The sequence below is a fragment of the Myotis yumanensis genome, unplaced genomic scaffold (genome assembly GCF_028538775.1).
Source record: "Myotis yumanensis isolate MYYU_CA2020_CCGP unplaced genomic scaffold, mMyoYum1.0.hap1 SCAF_10, whole genome shotgun sequence".
Taxonomy (NCBI): Eukaryota; Metazoa; Chordata; class Mammalia; order Chiroptera; family Vespertilionidae; genus Myotis; species Myotis yumanensis.
Window position 1 is genome coordinate 16658748 of NW_027223761.1, and position 12377 is coordinate 16671124.

Consider the following 12377-nt stretch of genomic DNA (forward strand, 5'->3'; position numbering starts at 1 on the left):
TCATCGATGTTTCTAACTCTCTATCTCTCTCCCTTCCTCTCTGTAAAAAATCAATAAAATATATTTTTTAAAAAATAGACATAAGGGGCCTCATCCTTCATAGTCCCTGGGAACCTGCTCCCTGGCTCTGCCACCCCTGCCCTTCATTAAGTGCTCAAAGTCATTAGTTCCCAGAGGGCAGGAAACGCACCCGTGGAACAAGTTTGAGACAATAGGTCCCATTTAGAGGTGCTGCCACATGGCCCCAAGGGAGCATGGTGGGAGTCCAGTTAGGCAGAGGGTGCAGCCGGGCAGCCTGAAGGGAAGCAGCCCCAGTTTGGGCTGGTTTTGCAATGATTGGGAGGGACATGTTGAGGGATGCCTCACAGAATATCTGTCCGTGGCACCGACGTGTCTGGAGCAAAAGAAGCCTCTTTGGGTGGTTTGTCTTGTTCAGGCTAACACTGGGAGGGGCCCAGGTGGCCAAGGGAGGCAGGTGCAAGACAGAGTCCCCGAGTTCCCACCAGTTTGGGAAGACAAAGGGGCCTCAGTGGCTGAGTGTTAGTTCACTTCACTCGGCCTGTACTCCATGCAACATCGTGAGCCGGTGTGGGGCTAGCCAAGGTTGGGAACTAGGGTAGGGCTCTCGCTCCCAGTCTTCCCTCCACTGCCACACACCCACCAGAGCCCCTGGCTTACAGACCCAGGAAGAGATGGGTAATTCTTATCATTTTTTTCCGTGCCATACTCCAGAAAGGTCAGTTCTCAGGATGCGGAGCTGCCCAGGACTCTCAAATTGGTAAACGAGAGCACAAGAGTGGGTGTCTTCTCAGGCAAGGATAGAGGAAAGAATGAGTGACCCTTGTCAGAGAGAGCCTAGGCCCTGGGCAGCTGGAGGTGGGGAGGAGAAAGCGGCAACAGGCCTGCCCTCCTGGCTTCCTGAGCCCTCTCCAGGATTCACCAGTCACCACCCAAGCAGAAGAGGAGGTGAGTGGGGATGCTGGTCCTGAGGTGTGGCTGTGCTGATCCCTAGGAGAAGCAGAATTTGGGTCCCTGTACCCTCACAAAGGTGAGGGAGAGTTTCAAACGCCAGCAGCTGTTGAGGGAACTTGCCCTGCAGTACCCCAGAGTGACACAAGGGGGCGACAGCCACCATTGTGGGGAGGCCCGGGAGAAGAGAGTCTCCTTCCTGCTGGCTCAGTTGCCCCAAAGACCTGCTGTGGGTGGATCCACAGACACCTCCTGCTGGTGGCTTACCTGATACTCTGGCTGCAGGGTGGGGCCGACCAGAAGGTAGCAGGAGGCAGTTTGGTGAGCTTCCCCAGCGCCTGGCCCAACCCTTTTCCTCTCTGAAGACTGCGTCCCAGTGAGGTGGCCTTGACTGAGGCCAAGGTCTCACCACTAGCTAGGGGTTATCTGGGACTCGGTGCCAGTCCCCTAACTCCAGGATTATGTCAATGTGTCCTGCATCACAGGACACCAAAGCCTTCCCTGCTGAGAAATCCTCATCTGGCACCCTTCAACCTGCCCTCTGCCTCTCCTCCTGGAGCTGCTTCTGACACCTGAGCAGTTCTCCAAGTCAGAATGGGGTGTGGGTGGACAGAGTGGGTAAGAAGGGGGAACTGCTACCCCTGCATCCAGGCTCACCAGTTCCCCTTGTTCCTGGGTGGAATTAGCGGGGTGCACCTCTGGGTGGCACCAAGCACTCATTTCTCACTCCCTGGGTTGCTTCATCTGTGTCTCATGTGTGGTGCTTCTCATATCCTCAGGGTATCAGCCCCACATAGGGCCTACAGTATAGTTCCCCACCCCCCATGGTTCTCCGCACAGGACCTAGATGGCATTCGGTCACAGGTGGCAGCCTTGGGAGGCAGTTTCAGGTGGGGAAAGGGTAGGCCAGAGTAGTGACCAGATGCCCAGATGCCCAGAGGGGCTATCATTCTGCCATCGTTCCTTTCTGCGTTCTTCCTTCGCTGAGACACCAGACATGGTTCGGTGATGGAGAACAGGTTTGAGTGAGACCAAGGGCTCTGTGGCCCAGGGAAAGGAGGCGAAGGCTGAGCTGGGCACTCCCACCCTCCCCTACATTCCCCGGCATCCAGGTGAGTGATGCATCAGCTCATCTTTCTCTGTCAACTAACAGTTGCCAGAAACTTATAAATCCATCAGTTTCATGTGATCCTCACCACAACCTTGTAGTTAGTTTTTTTAATTCCCATTTTATAGATGAGACACCAAGGCTCAGAGAGGTCAGGGATGTGGCCCAGGTCACACAGCTCTCACTGGAGCCCAAACCCAAGGATCTTTTCAGAATGCCAGGCTGCCCTACTTAATAGCACTCTTTTCTTCCATTCTTTTATTTTTCCATCTCTAAGATGGTGGAGCCTGAAAAGGGGTTTGAGGGCTCCATGAGAGTGAATGAGAGAATTTTGTCTCGTGTGGGAGTAGAGTGAGACCCATGAAGTGATATACTCCTGGACCCTGAGGGAGAACTGTCACCAGGATCCTAACTTGAGAGGGAGCATGGCTGGGCTGGAGGAGACCCTTGAATAGGGAGACTGGGTCGTCACATGGCTCCCTGGCTGGATCTGGAGTGGAGGGGCAAGTCTGTGACCTTTTCTCTTGCTTTCAAAATACAGGGAGCAGAAGGCTCAAGGGACGTGTTTCAAGGAACCCCTGGTATCACTCTGGGGTCAGTGGGTGGCCGGTAGCTTGGGGAGAGATGCTTAGGAGGAGATCACATCCGTACCCAGCACCTCATGGTGAGACGTCTGAAGAGAGAGGGGGGCCCAGAGCCCTCCCCCTCCACTCTCAGCAGCCTCCCTCCCCCCTTGCTCCTGGCAGAGCACCAGTTCATAGCTCCCACGTAGAGGCCTCTCCCCTGCTAGGGCTGAGCCCCATCATAGCACACGTCAAAATAGCTGTCTGGGAGCCTGGGCCTGCTTCGCCCACGCCAGCATCTCCCGGGTTAACAGCTTGCCTGTCTCTCCGCCCCCTTCCCCAGCTTGCTGACATTTTACTGAGGCGGGGGTGGTTGTGAAAGGGGCAGGCTGGTTCCTGCTCCCCAGCCCACACCGACACCCCACTGATACAACCTGCCACCCACTCACCCTCCTCTGGAAGTCATCCTTTCGGGGGAGACCTTCCTTCCTGTCCCACAGACATAGGGCTTCTATTATAAGACAGTATGAGGAACACACTCGGGGTTCCATGCCCGCCATGAAAGACCCAGGGCAATCTCAGAGAGCTGTTCTCCCTCTGAGTGTCTTTTTAAAAATTATTTAAGAATATTTTTTTAAATACGTATTTTATTGATTTTTTACAGAGAGGAAGGGAGAGGCATTGAAAGTTAGAAACATCAGTGAGAGAGAAACATCGATCAGCCGCCTCTTGCACACCCCCTACTGGGGATGTGCCCGCAACCAAGGTACATGCCCTTGACTGAAATTGAACCTGGGGTCCTCCAGTCCGCAGGCCGACACTCTATCCACTGAGCCAAACCAGTTAGGGCTTAAGAATATTTTTTAAGACACTAAGTGTTTTGCAGTTAGAAAAGTTTGGTCAGATCTTACTTACCATTATGCATATTTGCTTTAGATAGAGCTGGATGCCCCCACGCCCCTCTCCCCCGAGGAAACCACAGTCCTCATTCTGGTGTTTGTATTCCCATGCCTGTTTTAAAAATGTTCCCTACATAGGTATGCATCCATAGCAACATATAGTACTGTTTTGCATGGCTTTGCACTTGATTTATATGCACTTGTACTTATTCTGAGTTTAGCTTTTCTTGTTGTTGTGGACATTGAGCCATCTTGAAACTTGAGCTCTGTGAACACATGTTAACTTCCGTATACTGTTATTTTTTTGTAACTGTATAGCTGCTTACTTGCCCAGTGTCCTGTCAGTGGGCATTTAGGTTGTTATCAGTGGGGTTGCCCTTGCAAGCCGTCCTTCAGAAACTGTTCTGGTGCACGTCTCCTTGTGTGTTCTCCCCACCGGGGCCTGATTACAGGGTGATGTGTCTTCAGCTTAGATAGTGGTTGCCAAATTGCACTCCAAAGTGATGGTCCTAATTTTCTGTAGTTATTTTCTTTAAAGTTTTGGTAAACTGAGGAGTTGGTTACCATGAACAAACACTTTCTCTTTCAAGTGTGGAATGCCCCATGAGGAAGACATGGTGGGTATTTCCCCCACTTATCAGATGAGGACATGGAGGCTCAGACAGGGTAAGAGGTTTGGCTTGAGGTCCTATAGCTGATCAGAGGCAGAACCACTTTGGACCTTTGAGTCCAAATCCTCAGAAAAGACTACTCCGATTTTAGGCACACTTCCTGCCTCAAAGCCAGGGGAAACACCCCTATCCCTATGTGGGTGCATGGAAATGGGGCGGGTATGTGGGGGGGAGGGCAGGGAGGGGCCCGAGGGGCTGACAGCTGATTGTGAGAAGATCTAGAGGATGGAGGAGAGAGCAATGTGATCAGAAGGTTGAGAGGGGTAGTTAAATGTTGAATGAGGGATGAGGGGGGAATGGTGCTCCTGGCAGATGGGGAATGGGAGCCTACTGCAGACACAGGAGAAGGCCACAGGGGGACTGGTCACAAGAGAAGAGGGATGTGGGGGCCAACAGAGGGCTGGTAACTCTCCCAGCAAGGGGTTGGAATACTCAGAGGGAGACTTATCAGCATTCCTATCAGGGATCGGTTTCAGTGTACGCCTCTGAGACACAAGAGCTTAGCCCAAACCAGCAACTTGCCCACCCGATGATGGGCAAGGCCTCAGGAGCTGGCCAGCTGCTGGGTCACTGTGCTGGCCCAAAGCCCTTTGCTCTCAGCTTGATCCATGAGGCTGAGCCTGGACCATTCACTTTTCCCTCCAGTCACTCTTCCAACCACTTCCCGCACTTCTAGACTCTGCAGTTGTGAGCAATACATGGCCCCAGGGGCTCACAGTCTGATGGAGGATGCAGACTTGTAAACCAGCACTGTTGGCGAATAACCAAGAGAGGGCCCGAGCGTGGGAGCAGCTAACCCTTTGGGAAAAGGACTGGGGAGAACTTTCCAGCAGAGCTGATGTCTGAGCCAGCTCTGAAAAGATGAGAGGAAGTAGTTGAGGCGAGTTCACTAAGCAGAAGAGGGGCACTTTATTGCAGGTAGAGACTACCATGTGCCAAGTGCACAGGCATGAAGAGACCCACAGTGCTTTGTTTGACGGGAGCATTTAGAGAGAGGGTGAGAGCATGGGCCTGGAGCAGACTCCTGGGTTGGAATCCCAGCTCTGTGACTGCAGGCAAGTTCTTTTCTTTTCTTTCTTTTCTTTCTTTTTTTTTTTTTTAATGCCTGGGTTTCCTCATCTAAAATGGGGGTAATAATACTATTTTTCTGAAATTAAATGAGTGGATATTTGTAAAATTCTTAGAATGTGTGGCACAGAGGAGTTACATATTTGTCAAATAAAATGTATAAAGGATGAAAGGAAGATGGAAGAGGAGCTGAGAGGCCTAGTGGCTGCCAGGCCCCAGTCTTTGCGTTTTGCTCAGTCGAGGGTGAGTGGGCACTTTAGAATGAATTCTGGTAGCAGTGGGAGGATATCTTGAAGGAGAGGCCCTAAAGGAATGAGTCAGTAATTCATTCCACAAACATTTCTCCAGGACCTACCGGGAGCCAGACCATGAGATGGGGACTCAGGACATGAAGGAGAGACGGGTTCAGAGGGGTAGTTAAATGTTGAATGAGGGATGAGGGGGGAATGGTGCTCCTGGCAGATGGGGAATGGGAGCCTACTGCAGACACAGGAGAAGGCAACAGGGAGACTGGTCACAAGAGAAGGAGGGATGTGGGGGCCAACAGAGGGTTTGTAACACTCCCAGCAAGGAGCTCAGAACTAGGATCCTTGCTCAGCTCCCAGGCATCTGAGGGAGCCCCTCCTTACCCACCACCCTTACCATGTGACTTCATGTCACCAAATCCTATTGTCTAGGTTTCATAAGGAAAGCGACAGAGAACATGGAGTGGCCGTGACATTCGGCCCAGAGAGGGGCCTCACCTGTCACTGTTTGTGTCCTTTGGAGAAGAGAGGAAGGTAGCTGTTAAACAAAGGCTGTTGCCATCCCGTTGTGCCCAACAAAGAGAAGTGGTCTGGGCCAGCCTGGTCTTGTGGTCAGCCCTTGGGTGTGGTACTCATGGTGGAGGAAGCTCTTCTCTTCCCTTATGGCTCTGGCCCCTCCTCCATGGAATTCCCTGTTCCTTCCTCCTGAGCTGGTCAGTAGTAAACACTGGACTTGCTGCCAGGACATGCTAGGCATGCCCAGATGCACTAGACCTTGCCCCTGGTTCCCTGGGAGCATGTAGTCCGGTGGGTGGAAGGAACGAGGCATATGCTTTGAAAGAATCAGGACTTTCAGGAGTCCAGTGATAGAGGAGCCAAATGGGTAGTGTGAAGTTCTCAGTGGGAGGGATGTATTCTTGGCTGGGGCAGCTGTGAGCAGGTGGGATTCTGATATGAGTTGGGGAAGGAGGCCAATCAGTATTCCAGCAGAAGGTAGGCCATGTGCAGGGACACAGCAGTGAGCTCGGGCACAGCCAGATTGGGGGCGGGGGGATGGACAAAGAATAGGTTGGCTTGGTTAGAACCAAGGGTTTGTGTCGAGGCGTAGGAGGCTGAATCAGTGCCACGCTACAGAAGCCGAATTTGCTAGGTTGGAGGATTTGGAATCCATGCTGGATCAGTGTTTCCCAAAGTATGGTCCAGGGACGGGGGCTGGACCCTTTAGAGGCTTAGTGAGGTCAAAACCATTTTCATAATAATACATTTAGAGCTGCTGTGGCTTGTGCCCTTTTTACCATGTTAATATTTGTACTGATGGTGCAAAAGGAAGGGTGGGTAAAACTTCTGGAACCTTGGCACAAATCAAGGCAGTGGCCCCAAAATAAACTAGTAGCCATTGTATTCTTCACACCACACTCACAACAACGAAAAATGCAGTAAAAAAAAAAAAAGTATTGATTTTATAAAGCCTAGATACTTGAGTATACCTCTTTTAAATATTCTGTGTGAACTTGAGTATACCTCTTTTAAATATTCTGTGTGAAGAAGCATGAAGTATACATAAGGACTCCAAGCTCTGATGGTTGTCTTGAAAAGCACTTTGCAAGCTGTACTAGTCACTTTTCTCCAGGAACACCGTTTTCACTTGAAAGAACACCTGGCGGACAAAACGTCCAACTAGGTGTTTGCCAGACATTTTCTCAAAATGAATGAAGTGAGCTTGTCACTTCAAAAACAGTATCGGTATTTGTTGCTAATGATAAAATGTGAGCTTTTGAGCGAAAGTTAGATTTTGGAAACCTTGTATCCACTATCTAGAGGCTGACAGCTACCTTTCCAGGACTGAAAGAGTCTTCTAATGAGCTCAGTGGTGATGTTAGCAGGTGTGATTTTTTTATGTTGTATAATGAAAAATGTCAACATTTGGAAGATCTTCATAACTCAGGAAAGCAATATTTTCCAATGACTGATGCTTGATGTTACAAAACTCAGAATGCAAGATAGACCAGTGAAAAGTTCATTGGTATGGTTTCAGATTCCACATAGCCACTAACCTTTAAGAAACTACCACTTGCCATATTTTGATGTAGTAGCAAAGAAGAATATCCATAATTGCTTGAAAAGGCTATTAAAATACTTCTTCCTTTTCTAACTACATGTCAGTGTGAGGCAGAATTTTCTTCATATACTTCAACCAGAATGACATACCAGATTAATGACAGAGGCAGATAGGAGAATCCAGCTGTCTTCTATTGAGGCAGAATCCAACTGTCTTCTACTGAGGCAGACATTAAAGAGATTCGTGAAATTAAACCATGACACCCTTCTTGCTAGTGTTCTTGTTTTAGAAAATATAGTTTGCTTTTCATAAAAGTGTATTATTTATATTCACATGTAATGGGCTTATTGTTTTTAAACGAATTAATAAATATTTTCAACATTTCTCAGTTTTAATTTCTAATATAGTAAATATTAATGGCTGTAACCTGCATAAGTAAAACCTTTTGGGATCTTCAATAATTGTTAAGAGTTATAAAGGGGTCCTGGGACCAGGAAGTTTGGGAGCTGCTAGCCAGGAATATAAGGAGGGGTGGCATTCTGGGCAGGATGGGTATGGCATGGGCTGGCCTGTCCTGGACACAAGCCAGGACAGCTCGGACAGGCCCCCTCAGCAGGGCTTGGAAACCCAGCTCAGCCACTTCTGAGCTGCGAGCAGTCCCAGCCTCCACGAGCCTCTGGGGTCCTGTCCGGTCAACGTGGACCACACTGCCGCCCTCGCAGGGGAGCTACAAGTCTCCTGTGTGACGATGCTTGTCAAGTTCTTTGTATGTTGTAAAACTCTCCACAGGTATTTATTTTTGTGGGTTTTTTTGTCCGGAGCCAGTGCTTAACTACCTCAGACACTTTCCCCAGACCCTTGAAAACCTGTCCAGTGGGTGCAAAAGGCGTTAGGTGGCCAGAAGGAGAACCTGTCTGACCCCCACTTCTCCCTCCTCAGACCTTCCCCCTACCCACCCCTTGGCTGAGATAGGGGCTGCACTGTAACTAGTGCCCAGTGGAGGGGAGGCTGTCACTTGGGGACTGTGTGTGTGAATGCCTGCGTGTGCCACCCCCTTCCACCCACCCACTGCCTGTTTGCTGCAGGGCCTGGAGCCACCGCTGGGAGAGGAAGTGCAGTTGGTTACCAATGGGGTTATTTTCATAACGGCTGTCTCAAGCAGGGAGGGGCGGGAGAGGGGAGTGGCGAGGGGGAGGGTGCAGAGGAGCAGCCACAGCAGCTGGCTCTCCAAACTAGGACTTGCTCAGCAAGAGGCCAGCAGCCTGGAGCTGGAGCCAGAGCCAGGGTTCGCCTGCCCAGGGACCCCAGTCCCCACCCACTCGCCCATCTCCTGCCTGCCACCTGCCTTCAGATCAGGTCAAAGGGGGCTCCCCCAACCTTTCCTTGCCTTGTGCTTCCTCCCTCCTGCTTCTGTCTGGGTGGGTCTGGGTGGGGGTGGATCAGGGTGGGCCCAGGCACCACCATCCCCAGAAAGGCTCCTGAAGCTGATGGAAATGGAAAGGGAAAGGGGAGGTGGAATGTTTGCCCCCAGCCAGGGCAGACCCAACTGGAGGTAAACATTACTGGCCTGGTTGCCTCCTTTATCCTCCAGGCTCCCCTGCTCCCCGCTGTGCATTTTTGTTTGTTTGTTTTGGCTGGCATGATCCCCTTAGTGAGTAGAGGTGGGGAAGTTGGGACCCTGCCTACCAGTCCCCAGACAGGCCTTCCTTCCAGCCGTCCCCACCTGGTAGCAGAGCAGCCAGAGGGGCCTGCTAGGAGTAGGGCCCTGCCCACAGCATAGAGTGGGCACTCTAGCTGAATCCCATGGGGGGTTTTGTATGAGCACCTCTCGAGGCAGAGGAGTCCCTGGGGGCCAGGCCTGGGACCAGGGGCAGGGGACATTCCTCATAGCATGAGCAGACACCCAGGTGGATCTAGCTGCCAGGCTCTGTTCCTCATATGGTGGGTGGTAGCCACCCTGGGTCCTCCTGCTTCCCTTTCTGGGTTCCCACTCCCGCCACGGGCAGAGACAGGAGGTAGCACGATCCGCATACCTGGTGTCTGCTGTGGGTATAGGCTCTGCCGTGTTCCTGCTCTCTCCAGGTATTGTATCATCAGGTACTTTATACCAACATCTCATCAGAATGTCCCTTATGCCAACCTTCTGAGCTCGGTGGCATCATCCCATTTTGCAGATGAGAACATTGAGACTCAGAAGGTTAGTTGACCAGCCCAGAAAAACAATGGCAGATACAGATTTCAAAGCCTTTGGGCTTTTCCACTTGAAACCAGCATAGAGTGTGAGATAATCTGGCTGGGAGGCCAAGAGTCCTGTCCTAGCTGGAGCACTCATGCTGCTCCCTTGATATTGGCAACTACCTGAGCCACACTCCTGTCATCAAGGGTGCATGGCCAGACACCATCATGCATGTCTCTCCCTTAGCATCCTTTGTCCTCCTCAGGCCCCCAACAGCCAGCTGGAGGTTGAAGGGGCCCCTGAGTACTTTACCATCCTGTCCCCTCTGGGTGTGACAGGCTTCCCCCGGCCTCCCACCTGGAGGCTGAAGGGCAGCCAGTTTGCTGTTGGGTCAGAACCCTGCGGGGCCTCCTCCAGCGAGTTAAAAAGTGACAGAGCATGAGGTGAGAAGAAGCTGCAGCTCAGAGCAGCACTGTGGGAAAGGCTCCAGGTTGAGGCAGGGAAAAGGCTAGGACAGGCCTGAGGCCAGCTCTGCCCAGTCCCAGGAGAAGCCTCAGCAGAGTTCGGAAGTCAAGAGTCAGGCAGTTGCTGACCAGAGGACAGAGGTTTCTATGGAGATCAGAGAACAGGAAGCGTGGTATCTGGGCCTGGGAAGGGGGGTGAGGGGGCCTTGGGAGCATAGAGGCTTGGGTGCCTGACAGGAGAGCTTGTCATAAAATGTCAAATCAGCCAGTCTGATAGTCTTGTACAAATAAGGAAACTGAGGCCTGTGAAGGGGCAGCTTTGCAATGGTCACACAGCGCTGGCCAGGCCTGCCTTGCTCCCCACTCGGAATGACTGTTCTCGGATAGCTGAGGAGACGCCTAGACAGATGTGGACTTGGGATTGCCCAGCAGTGTGGGGGCCAGAGGGCTGTAGGAGCACCTGCTAGTGGCCCCCGTGTCCTGAGGTGGGTGTGCAGGGGACCTCTTCCTCCTGGCCCCTCTTGTCAGTGAGGATCTGGGGCAGCAGACAGGGCCTAGCCCTCAGCCGTCACCACTGCCCACAGCTCGCCTGCAGCACCTCCCCCACCCCCACTGACTGTGGCCTTTTGTTTTCTGGGTGACACTAGCATCAGGCGGTGTGTCCGGGTGACTAATCTCCAGGCTGGGCAGCTGTCACAGGGCAGCCTGACCAAGCGGGTGGGGAAAGCTGATACCCTGAGGGGTGCTGGCAAGCCAGTGCCCTGGCAGCAATGGGCAGCTGGGCCTTCAGGCTTCTCTTCCTGGGTACAGAGCAGACCCTGAGTCAGGCAGACTGGGTTTTGGGTCCCAGTTCTGCCACTGGCCAGCTGTGTGACCTAGGGCATATTACTGCACTTCTTCAAGCCTCCATTTCATCATCTCTGTAATGGATCCATTGATCCTGCCTGCCTCACAGGCTTGTGGCGGGGACCAGATGAGGTGGTAAATGCAAGTGCTTAGCCCAGGGCCTGTCGTGTAGTAAGTGTTCAGCAAATGGGGCCCTTATGTTTCTATGGTTCCCTTTCCTACACCATTCCACCTGAGTCCCAGCCCTCTGGCCCAAGAGGAAAGACCCTACTTCCACTGCACCTCTGGGGTGCAGGCTTTACCTTCACGTAGACTTGGGTTCCAACATTGGCTATACACTAACTAGCTTTGGATTTGGGGCACGTTACTTCTTTGAGCCTCAGTTTCCCATCAGGAACATGATGTGAAACTACATATAGTTTAAGGTAGCTATGGTTCACAAAACGATATATGTGTTTATAAAAGGCGCGACACAGTGCCTGACACAAATGAGCACTTAGTAAATACTAGCCGGGATGATACCGATTTCAGAAGGCAGCCAAGGGCTCTCTGCCCACAGAGCTCACCTCCTGCCCTTTTTCCTACCACCTGCAGGGGCTGGTACTGTAGCAGGCAGAGACCTGGAGCACTGCTTCCCCAGGCACGGCTGCCTGCGCTGCTCGCTGATCATAGGACTCAGGCACTTCGACCCCAGTCTGCCTGCCCCTCAGTACACCTGCACCCGTCCAGGGCTCCGGCCTGACACTGCCTGCCCAGACCCCCAGGGCAGCAGCAAATCAAAGACTGAGTGGGTGGGTAGGTGGGTGGGAGGAGTAGGTGCTAGATGTGTAGCCAGGCCTGACCCCTCAAGTCCATCATTTCCCACCGTGTGTCCAGGGCTCCCACCCACTCAGGCCTTCAGCAGGCCAAGTATTTCACCTGTCAGCCCCAGGCTGATGTCTGAGGGCTGTGACTCAGACCTCCCTGAGGCTGTCAGGGCTCAGAAGAGCACCCCATGGAGGGACACAGGCATCCCTGGGCACTCTAGAGGTGCCCCTCCACCCCCCCACCCCCCGGCCCAAGCAATGCCAGGCTTTGTGCCATTTCCCCTGTTAGGGAGAGACAAGGCGCAGGTGATCCCAGTGGCCTGTGAAGAAGGGATGGCAGGAACAAATGAGCTGGCAGAGAAAGTGGAGCAGGTGTTCAGGAAGGTCAAGAGAGGATGGTTTGAGCAAGGAAGGTCACCAAGGGTCCTGCCTCCCTGGAGGTGGCTCAGGGCAGCTCAGTGTTTGGAATTGAGTTGGGGCTTCTAGCACTTCTTAGAACAAGT

At 52.3% G+C, this 12377-nt stretch overlaps 1 protein-coding gene across 7 annotated transcripts in view; it reads left to right on the plus strand.

Moving 5' to 3' along the window:
• Positions 1–12377, plus strand: part of DGKZ (diacylglycerol kinase zeta) — a 41341-nt gene that overhangs the window by 15280 nt on the left and 13684 nt on the right. For 2 of the 7 annotated variants that reach the window (XM_070427889.1, XM_070427890.1), the window contains exon 1: positions 8825–8938. The exons of the other annotated variants lie outside the window; for them this stretch is intronic. The gene's annotated coding sequence lies outside the window, so the exon portion shown is untranslated. Of the gene's footprint in view, positions 1–8824; positions 8939–12377 lie in introns of those variants that run through there. 7 annotated transcript variants of the gene reach the window in all.